Below are 11,656 nucleotides of genomic sequence, written 5' to 3' on the forward strand. Positions count from 1 at the left end.
CGTTAAAGTTCACTATAAAGGTTAACATACTTATTTTCATTCCTATTCTGCATTAGAAGATCAATTTAAGATTGTTTTAAACTATAATTCATTCAATTTCTAAATTCTAAATTAGTATTAAATCAGTTATTACAGAACATTAAAGATATAAAAATCGCTTAGTTTATATGGCATGCCTGGCCTAGTCTGGTTAATGGAAATGGCTTTGGGCTTCAACATAAGTGTCTGGCGAGCTTTTTGTATAGTTGGATATGAAGCTCGTCCGGTCTGTCCTGGATTAAGAAACAGGTTAGACTGTCAGATCTTGCCCAATTTACACCCTTAACTCAGCCATCTCAAAATACCTTGATTAATTTTTACTTCTTTCTCCTTCTTTCCGAACTTTAAACGATTTGATCGGCGTCAAATTCAAAAACAGTAACACATCCAATCTAATTAGTTAATCTTTTTGGTAATTCTCGACAAACTCTTGTTGATTTTGTGTTTTAATTGATTAATATATTAAGAATCCAGAAAAATAGATGATTTTTTGTACATTTAGTGTTGGTGCAGCGAAAAAAATAGATAATTAGTCGAACATTCGTCTAGGGAAGAAAATTCGATCTAGCTGAACCTTAGTTAAATAGTTATAACTAAGCAAGCTTAAAAGGAAGGTATACCTAGTACACCTCCAAGATTTGCGTTCGTAAACTTGAATGGACAAACCTTGTAAAATCAATACGTATGTTTAGATATTAAAACCGCAAGAGCTAGTCTTGACAAGATGCATATTCAAGATTATCGAGAAAAAAAAAGGGTAACGAGTACACCACCAATTCGTTTGCAATGACCCATATCAGATACACTTGTAAAATCTTTTCGATCTTACGGAGATTAAAGATTAAATCAACAAGGTGTTCTTGGTAGTAATCTAAATTCACTGAAGAACATCTTATAAGATATACCAACATGGTATTAACATATGAGTATATTTACTTTAATTATAAAGCTAAACAAATATAACTACTGAATAAAGTAAATAACACACACTCAAGATTTAATTAACGAGGAAAATTGATTGACAAAAATACGTCGGGACCTAGTCTAGTTTTGAATACTCTCGTTATAAAGTCGCTAAACAAATGTCTACCGCAACCTCGTATAATTAACACCGAATAAACAACCCTAGTTACTCAATTTCCTCAGTATCTCTGTGCTTACAGCCAATCTGACCCACTCATGTGAATCCCTTAACAGAGGTCACCGTCAAGACATGGTTTCGCCGATATGATGACTTCTGCAACCCAATTCATTTATGACTCTTACACACATCGAGGGACCACACTGTTAGAGAATTTCTCGATCAAACTCACAAGTTTTGGTATGTCAAGCTTGTTGTCAAATTTAGTTGATCAAAACTATATATTGATTTATAGTCTACTAAAGTCAGTCTCGAAATAGGAGTAGAGCATGGGTTTTTTTTTTTTTTTTTTGAAGCAAGAGCATGGTAGTTAAGTATCATGATTCACCAATCGACCTTGAAGATTAACGACTAAAGAAAAATAGAGACATATACGAGGACTTCATTAACAAAGGAATGTGAAGACTGACTATCCAATATACTCATATTCTGTGTCATCCTATCTACTGAGACAATGTCGTATGACTTTAATATTATAATAAAAATTGCAACAAACAAATGTCAAGTTATGTTAATGTTCACGAACTAATTTGGTCAATATACGAACTTTGACTTATTTAATATACTTGATGAATAAATATCTTACTAACCCACGTACATGAATTGATTTGATTAGTTCGCAAACTGGTTGATTTTGAGATGTTTCTGGATACTTTTGAATCCGCAAGTATACAAACTTTTAGTCGGTAAGCGAACTGGTTGTTTTTAAGGGGCCCATGGATACATTTTGTAACTTGAGTACATGAACTTATTTGGACAGTTCGAGAACTTATAGAGATAAAAAGTTCTTGAACTCCGAGATGACAATTTGTTCATAAATTGTTTTGGTCAGTTCATGACAATTTGTTCCTGAACTTCGAGATGACAATAATAAATGAACTGATTTATTTATTATTATTTATCGTACTCCATGATGCTTGATGGTTCATGGCTCCATGGACAAATTAACCATTGTTCTTGGGTTAACATTTTGCGCATAGAGATTATATTAATAAATACGCTGGTGCACATTTTTCTTTGTAATTCAAGGAGAACTTCTCACATGCTTACATGAATCAATCTATATTGAGAAGTTTAGTTTACTTGATACCAAAGTAACTTCGTAAACATAAAAAATAGTTCACGAACTTATTGCAAGCTGCCTAACCTTGTTCACCATTATAAATAGATGACTCTCTGCGTATTAGAATCTAAATCTTGGCACGTTGTGTCCTAGTGGCGGCTAGAGTTTTCCTCTAAAGACCCGGGTTTCTTCGAGAAACATAATTAGGTTACAACTTTTTATGTCTTCACTAAGGGATTCGTGAAGCCTGTTAAATCATCGCTCGGTCAAACTCACAAGTTTTGGTATGTCAAGGTTGTTCGCAAATAGATGCTCAAAATTCCATTTTGATTTATAGTCTAGAGTCAATCTCGGACTTAGAATAGAGCATGTAGTTTAGTATCATAATTCACTAATCGACATTGATGATTGAATAACAACGTCGTCAACGGAAACTTCATCAACAAAGATATGTGAAGACTGACTATCCTATTTACTCATATTATCTAGCACTTCATCTGCTGATACATGTCATATGACTTTAGTATTAAGGAGTAGTCAAGCTCACAAGTATGAAGAACAAAGATAATGAACATTGCAAAGAATAATTCAACCAATAAGGAGTAGTCAAGTTAGTACTTATATTCATAAACTGTTATGCTCGGTTTGCGAACTTGAACTTATAAAATTAAAGACTTAATGAGTTATTCCTCTATAACTCGCTTACACGAATTGATTCAGTCAGTTCGTGGTCGATTTTGAGATGTTCATAGATAATTTTTCATTCAATAGTACGCGAAATGATTTATGCAGTTCGCGAACTGGTTGATTTTGAAAGATTCCTAAATACTTTTTGTATTTGAGTACACAAATCGTTTTGGACAGTTCGCGAACTTATCAAATAAAAAAAAGTTTTGAGTTACGAGACGATTATTTATTCACGGATTATTTTGGACCGTTCATGAACTGATTTGGTCTTGTGATATTATACTCTGATTTATGCTTGTCGATTACGGAACAACTTAACTATTTTTATTTGGCATACCACTTGGTGCACTACATCTAACATCTGGTTGCACATGAAAACTAATTCATGAACCTAGCTTTGTTTGTAAGCTACCAATACCCATTCATCAATATAAACAGGGAATTCTTGATAGACACATTTATGTGTCTAATTTGTATCGATTCTTTATATTGTTAGTGTTCGTTTTTGTACTAATTTTGGTAATTATTTTGTTTTTGTAGGTAAATGAATAAAAAGGGCTTTGGGGTGAAAAACAACTAAAACTGGGCTCACATGCAGAGAATATGAATTATTGGATACCTTGACGCAAATGGACCCAAACTTGAATGTCGACATCATTTTGCTCGTAATATTTCTTACTAAAAATGAAAGTAGAAGAATGTTAAATGTCAATCTCATGCTCGAATGAGACACATGCACATGCATTAGAAAAATTATGGGAGTTTGAAATACCAAATAAAAAAGAAGATTAATTAAACATAAAGAGAATAAAACAGGATTTTTGTAGGTTCCGCGGAAATATCACTTTTTTCCTTTGGAGATCAATGTCCATGCACGTGATATTATGAGCCATATAAACAAAATAAGTGAGAATATTTTATGGAGTAAAATCAAATATATTACTCCCTCCGTCCAAGTTTACTTGCATAAATTGGATTTTGCAAAAACTTGCAAAAAAATAAAATTACTTCCATATACACCATCGATCTTCCAAATTGTTTGTTTAATATACAAATTTTGATATCCTAGTTTTTGTTTCTGTCTTGATAATTAAAAAAAATTAGTGGAAAATATCTCAATTTTTTGGTACAATTTTGCTAAAGAAAACACAATTTAGGCAAATAAAGTTGGATGGAGGGAGTAGTAAAACTAATGTGTGACACATTCTTATTGGTGATTTTTTCACTGCTTGCCACGTGGAAAAATTCTATTGGATTGATGATGTAATAATGAGAATTAAAATGGAAGGTAGACCTATATATACCATGTTATTCAATCAAGGAAAGGGGAAGCGAAGATCCGGCAAAAATTGAGTTCAGGATTTTCTTCTTTTATTTTATCTTTTCTTAGTAATGGAGAGCTAATCCCCTCCACCGGGGTTTGAATATGAAGACAGTTACTTCAATAAAAAAAAACTCTGGTAATCTTTAAATAAAGTATTCATTTGAACTTAAAATTTTTATTAGTTTCTCTTTAATTAATGCTTTGTCCCTAAACTTTTCTAAACAGTTTTTGGTTGTTGACCTTTTATGAGCGAACAAGAGTATATTGTTTGGTACAACATAAAATTGTAATATTTAGTTTCATCATATTATTTTAACAGATATATCAGTTGGATCTTGATAGTCCTGAGTTACCATTAAAATACTTGTTAAATATTGCATGAGTATTTTGTATAATTAAATTGGTGGATTCCGAAACTTCTACTTTCTTTATTTTGGATACTAGGTCTCAACCCGTGTCGTAACGGCACGGACAAGGATATGTATTTCAAATGTATCCATCGTTCATACATGTCGTAATTGTCTGAGAAGAATCGAACCGATCGATCCAGGTCTAAATGTTTTGAGGAGTTGGTTAATAAACATGTCCTTATCCTCGAATCTTTTAATATTGTTTATGTAAGTCATACAACCCTTTGAGACAAACATAGTTAATCGTTGGATCAAATCCTACGGGCAGTAGGACATTACTTCGTTCACTACTTCAAAAAAATATCATCAAAGGTTATTCACCAAACTTGTAACAAAACTAAAAACACCTAAAATTACTTTAAAATCAATTAAATTAATCTTGCAAAATCTGTTAGCATTAGAATTTAATTTTTCTCTTTGATATAAATTGTGCGTTCCCAATTTACATAGATTTGTGTTTATTCATTTTCCAAAACTTTATAATAATATTTAATTCTTGATCTGTTTCTTTTCTTGTCTCTTTACCTATTATCATGAACTATTTCGCAAGTATGCATAATTACACGAAGTTGGCGAGAAATGACAAAAACATAAATCATGATTAAAAAAAAAGGAATAAAGAGAGATGTGAGAAACTGAATCGATTACAATTAATTCACGCATAGCCTTGCATAATCCCATGAAGTAGGGGAGAAATAATGTCAAAAACAGAAACCATGACAAAAAAATGGGAATAAAGAGAGATGTGAGAAACTGAACCGATTACAATTAGTTCGCGTGTAGCCTTGTGTTTGGTCATTTTTTATAGGTTTCATTTTTCTTCCTGCCCCCTACCCGACAAATCTTAAAATCACAACATCTTCTTTTTTGAAAAAATCCGACCTTTAAAAATTGCTTTAGTTTTAAAAAATAAAAAAAAGTAATTTGAAAACTAAAATCAAATTAAAACAAAACAAAGAAAAATTAACCAAGGGTGACTGAATAATTTACCTATTTTAGGACACCTTTTCTCACCCTACAACCACTACTTCTTCCACCACCATATTATCGTCACCACTCACCAGTCTCACCAATACCCACCACCATTTTCCCCACCGCTGATCCACCATCACTGCTTAATTTACCTATCTTAGGACCTCTTTTCTCACCATACTACCACTACTTCTTCCACCACCACATCGTCGTCACCACTCCACCAGTCTCACCAATACCCACCACTATTATTCCCACCACTGCCCACCATCACAACCGCCATTAATGCTTACTGATATGGTTAATATCAAATAAATTAATTATGTATCAACAAAAATATATTCATTTGATTAATTAAAGAAACATTTATTATGAAATATCAATCAAGCATTTATTATTAAATTAATTAAACGTGATCATTTATAGCGGTAGATTTATGTTCTACAAGTATAAATTTGATCGTTCTTTATCTAGCCTAACTTGTCCAATTTTTTTTTTATATTCTGGAAATATAATCAATTTTATTTTAATACTAAAAACCGTGATTTATTCGGTCGGGTACTATAAATAGCTGGGATCCCATTTGGGTGATCCAGCGGTCATGATCATATTGTCTTATATGATTTAGCATCCTCAAAATATTTGTGTTTTATCCTTACCAATTGTGCTAAAAACAGCCAACTACATCTATCACAATAAAATGTTGCCCATTTTGTAAAGACACAAAACTATTACTGTCCACTACTGTTCACTAACATCCACCACCGTACGTAAAAACCATCCACGCCCAGTATTTTCCCACCACCAGTAATGTTACCACCTCCACCACTCACAAATACCCGCCACTGTTTCGACCACCCACTGCTTCTTTCACTACCACCATTAAAAATTATTAATATAATTTTTAACCGAGGTCACTGTAGTACAGTGGTAAAGTCATTGGGTGATGATACCAGTTACCTAAGTTCGAAACTTGCCAGCACCAAATTCTTTACCGATCAATATATATATATATAGTTTTTTAATAAACTTATTTATTAATAAAAATATGTATTTATTGGATTTATTAAATGAACATCTATCATGAAAAATTAATTAATCATTCATCATGAGTAATTAATAAGATACTAATTAATAAAGTATTTATAATGGTTAGTTGAAAAAACCACGGCCATAGATTTATCCCTCCTAGACAAATCTCGGCCGCTCTTTATCTAGCCAAGCTTTGTTTTGTATTCTAGATATATTTATCTTCTTCGTTTTATTTATATTTTCTTAATTCATTTCTTTTATCTTGTTAGCACAATTTAATTGTAAATTTAGAGATAGCAATTATTTGGCCCCTGTGGAACGAACCCGTATTCTGCATACTATCTCATCAATAGCCACGCACTTGTGGTGTTACAATTAAAATCCCATCAACTCCCTGCACACCAGGATCCAAATATTGGCACTTTCATCTCCTTGTTGCGGCTAGAGTAATCACCTAGAACTTAGGTTTTCTCTAGTGAAATTTTATTAGGTTACGACTTTGAAAGACTTCACTAAGGGATTCGTGAAACCCGGTCAGACTATCTTTTACCTAATAGATTTTTGTTATCCGGATCTTGTTCTTATTGATTATTACGGTTTCCTAACTATAAATCAAGAAGAGGATATATATAAATCACAAAATACTCTTTGTCTCAGAATTTGTGATTTCATAAGATATATATTTAATTACTTCTTGTTTGATTTGTTCATATTATTTTTGCGAGGTAGAATCGGTTAGGAATCTCTATAACTTTTGAAGAGAGTAAGTTGTCCTAGTTGTTGAGATTGATATCTTATTTTCCTTGAAGATCTCCTATAAGCATATAGGTTTTTATTATATTCATTGAATATCTTTTCGAAGGAAATCAAATAGGCTATCTGTTGGAGGCAGAATAGTTAAAAAGTCTTTACTTATGTTAAAGCAACTCCTAGGCCTGTAAAGGACGTCAGCTAAGTGGTAGGCTTAGAAACTGATGTAGTACATCTTTATCTGTATCAACTCTCCAAGTTGATCCATTGTTTTGGTATCAACAATGATTGTTCATCCCTTGCATCCGTATCAACTATAACAGTTGATCCTTTCACGTACTCTATTTTACTTTACTTGTTATTCAAGTATTTACTTTCCTAGTTTAGGTAGAATTCCTTTTCTTTTATTATTCAGTTCATGAAAGCCTATATAAAGGCTACGTCTTCTTGTTTTGAGAACACATCTTATTATCAATATTTTTATTATCAAATTATAACTCTAAAGTCTTGATCCTATAATCAGATTTTATTAAGTTTCTAGCGAAACTTAAACTCTCTTCGCATCTCCATCAACTAGTTTGCTTTCACCCTATCTTTGCTACATGAGTTGGTACCACAACCATCGTTTTAATATTTTTATCTAAAGACAGATCCTTAAAACTGCTTCCACAAAAACTCAAACACTAAAATTTTTCAGTAAACTTTTAATTTTCTTCTTTAGAAAATTTTAATGGCAGACAAACCACTCACGAAGGTAGATATTGTTGAACTTGTAAGTGACCTTGCAAAAAAAAAAACTTGAAACTAGTCTCTCAAACAAATTTGAGACAAGTATCAAGTCTCTTACAGATAATTTTGAAAAAAAACTTGGAAAGTTTGACGACTTAGAGAAGAAGTTAGAAACACATGCAGGTTACATGATCATGATAGGCAAACATTTAGGAATGGATGGCAAAGAGATGCCTGGGTTAGTCGATGATAAGGAAGAAAAGAAAGACAAAAATAATGGAGAAAGGAAAGATGAAAAGAAACAGGTGAAACTGAAGAATCTACACAATCTTTTTTTTCAAAGGACTGGTATTCCTGATTGGGTTTTATGTGTACTTCAACAAGAAAAGTAGTTAGAAAGTTTTATTCACAGTCCTTTTAAAAACCCTGCAACTATGAATCTCGACAGTGATGGAGAAAACAACGCAGAAGAAGACCAAGAAAAAAGGTGGATAGAGGATAGAAGATTAAAGTCTAGTATGAATCCTTATGGAACTTTATCAGAATATAAATTGAAAGCTAATATACCTAACTTTCATAGTGGTTTAAAAATTTAAGATTTGATGGATTGGATTTATGAAGTAAAGTCATTTTTCAACTTCATGGAAGTACCTGATTCTTCAAAAGTGAAACTGGTAGCATATAATCTTAAAGGCGGAGTTGCAGCTTGGTAAGAAAAACTTTGTGAAGATCGATTCAAGTACGGTAAGCCTCCTATACGTACTTGGACTAGAATGAGAAATTTACTAAGGGATAAGTTTTTACCTAGATATTTTAGACAACAACTATTTGTCGACAGGGATCTAGACTTGTTGAAAAGTATGTAGCTGAATTTTATAGTTTAGTTGCACGTAACCAATTGAATGAATCTAAAGAACAGTTAGTTGCACGTTTTATAGAAGGTTTAAACAGAATTATTCAGCAAGGAATGACTCAATCCGTATATATGATGGTTGTGGCTATTCAACAACCTATCAATATAAAGAGGCGCTTGCTCAACACTTCCAGTCAAGCATCATCTCGACAAACTCGTTATCAAAGTTATAACAAAATTGCAAAACCATATAATTCTTATTATGGTAACCAAGATAGTAATTATTACCCCAAAGAAAGAAGTTTTGGTAGACCCATTCAACAACCATAAGCAACCAATTTCACTTCCAACCAAATACCTCTTCCTGCAAACAATTTACCATTAATGAATATTCCATCTGCTAAGCCACCTCAGGTTTCACAAAAGAGATGTTACTCCAAATACTAGAAGTAATAAATATCAGCAGCAATTTCCTCCATTACCTAAACCTCCTAATCCTTATTCCAAGTTTAAAGGAGAAAAATGTAATAAATGCAACCAAACTGGCCATACTTACAGTGATTGTCGAAAGTTTCATGCTTATATTAATGAAACTCAAGAAGAAACACAAGAAGAGGATGTGCTAGAGGATGATGAACTCAACCATTTATATCATCATGAGTCTTATGATGCATACTTTTTTGGTGTTATTCGACCAATACTTATTATTGAACCATGTCTTTCACAAAGACATAGTATTTTCAAGTCTCATTGTGTCATTGAAGGGAAGTTTTGTAGCATGATCATTGACAGTGGGAGTACAAAAAATTATGTATCTGCAAAGTTGGTTGAGAAGCTTGGATTACTTGTTACTCTTCATCCAAATCCATACTCAGTTGGTTGGATAAACAATTTTTCTACACAAAATATTTCTCACCAGTGTTTGATTAAATTTGCATTCCCTGGATATGAAGATTATGCTCTTTGTGATGTGATTAACATGAACGCTGCAAGCTTAATTTTGGGAAGACCGTGGAAGTATGACATTCGTGTTGTTCATAACTGCTATGATAATACTTATACTTTTGTTCATGAAGGTTTTACTAAAGTATTGTGGCCTCTTCGATCTTGTACTTCAGTCAGAGAGCACAAAGATCAGAAGAAAAATTCCTTAGTTGCTACCATTGGTCATTCTTTACAATAAACTCATAATCTGAGTTCTCATAAAGTTGTTAAACCTATTGTAGAGATTCCAGACAAGGTACAACTATTATTATCTTCTTTTAGTGCACTATTTCCTGATGAATTACCTGGTACCTTACCTCCACTGAGAGATATACAACATCAAATAGATTTTATACCTGAAACCTCTATTCCTAATCAAGCTTATTATAGAGTAAGTCCAAAGAACATTAGATATTACAAGGTCAAGTTGATGATCTGTTACAAAAGGGTTGATCAGGTTAATCGAAAGTCCTTGTGCTAGCCCAACCTTTTTAGTAGATAAGAAAGATGGAGGGAATCGAATGTGCATAGACTGTAGAGCTTTAAATAGGATTACTATACCATATAGGTTTCCTATACCTAGAATTGATGACATGATAGATATGCTTTCTGGTGCTAAGGCGTTTATAAAGCTTGATTTACGTAGTGAATATCATCAAATACGTATTCGATAAGGTGGTGAGTGAAAGATTGCATTCAATATTATAGAAGGATTATATGAGTGGTTAGTTATGGCTTTTGGTTTATCTAATGCTCCTAGCACTTTTATGCGTCTCATGAACCAAGTTTTGCAACCATTTCTGGGAAAATTTGTCATAGTATACTTTGATGACATCTTATTTTTTATCAACAATGAAGAAAAACATCTTACACACTTATCTCGGGTGTTTAAGGCATTACAAGAAAATGTTTTGTATGTGAACTTAAAGAAGTGCACATTCCTTACAAACAGAGTTACCTTCTTAGGCTATATTGTATCCAATACTGGTATTTCAGTGGATGATTCCAAAATTAAAGTTATTGTTGATTGGTCTACTCCATCATCCATGCATGAAGTGTGCAGTTTTCATGGGTTAGCTTCTTTTTATAGACGATTTTTCAGAAATTTTAGTACCATTACAGCTGGTTTAACAGATTGTTTGAAGCGTCACAATTTTGAATGGATTGAAGAAGCAGGCAAAAGCTTTAATCTGCTCAAGGAGAGATTATGTAGTGCTCATATTCTTCCTATGCCAAATTTTGAGAAGCCTTTTGAGATTCACTATGATGCTTTTATTGTTGGCATATGTGTTGTGTTATCTCAGGAAGGTCATCTGGTTGCTTATTATAGTGAAAAGAATTCAGATACAAGTGGTCCACTTATGTGCTAGAATTAATTGCACTTGTTCAATCTCTTAAGAACTGGCATCCTTATCTCATCCACAATGAGTTTATAGTGAATACTGATAATCAGGCTCTTAAGTTTTTGAAAACTTCAGCTAAAGTCAGTAGAATGCATGATAGGTGGTTATCTACTATCAATCAATATACATTCTCTATTAAGCATCAGAGTGGAAAATTAAATCAAGTAGCGGATGCTTTGAGTAGACGATCTCATCTTCTTGTAACTCTTAAACATGAGAGTTTAGCATTTGACTTCTTAAAGGATCTCTATAGTGAAGATAAAGATTTT

The sequence above is a fragment of the Papaver somniferum genome, unplaced genomic scaffold, assembly GCF_003573695.1.
Source record: "Papaver somniferum cultivar HN1 unplaced genomic scaffold, ASM357369v1 unplaced-scaffold_125, whole genome shotgun sequence".
NCBI lineage: Eukaryota > Viridiplantae > Streptophyta > Magnoliopsida > Ranunculales > Papaveraceae > Papaver > Papaver somniferum.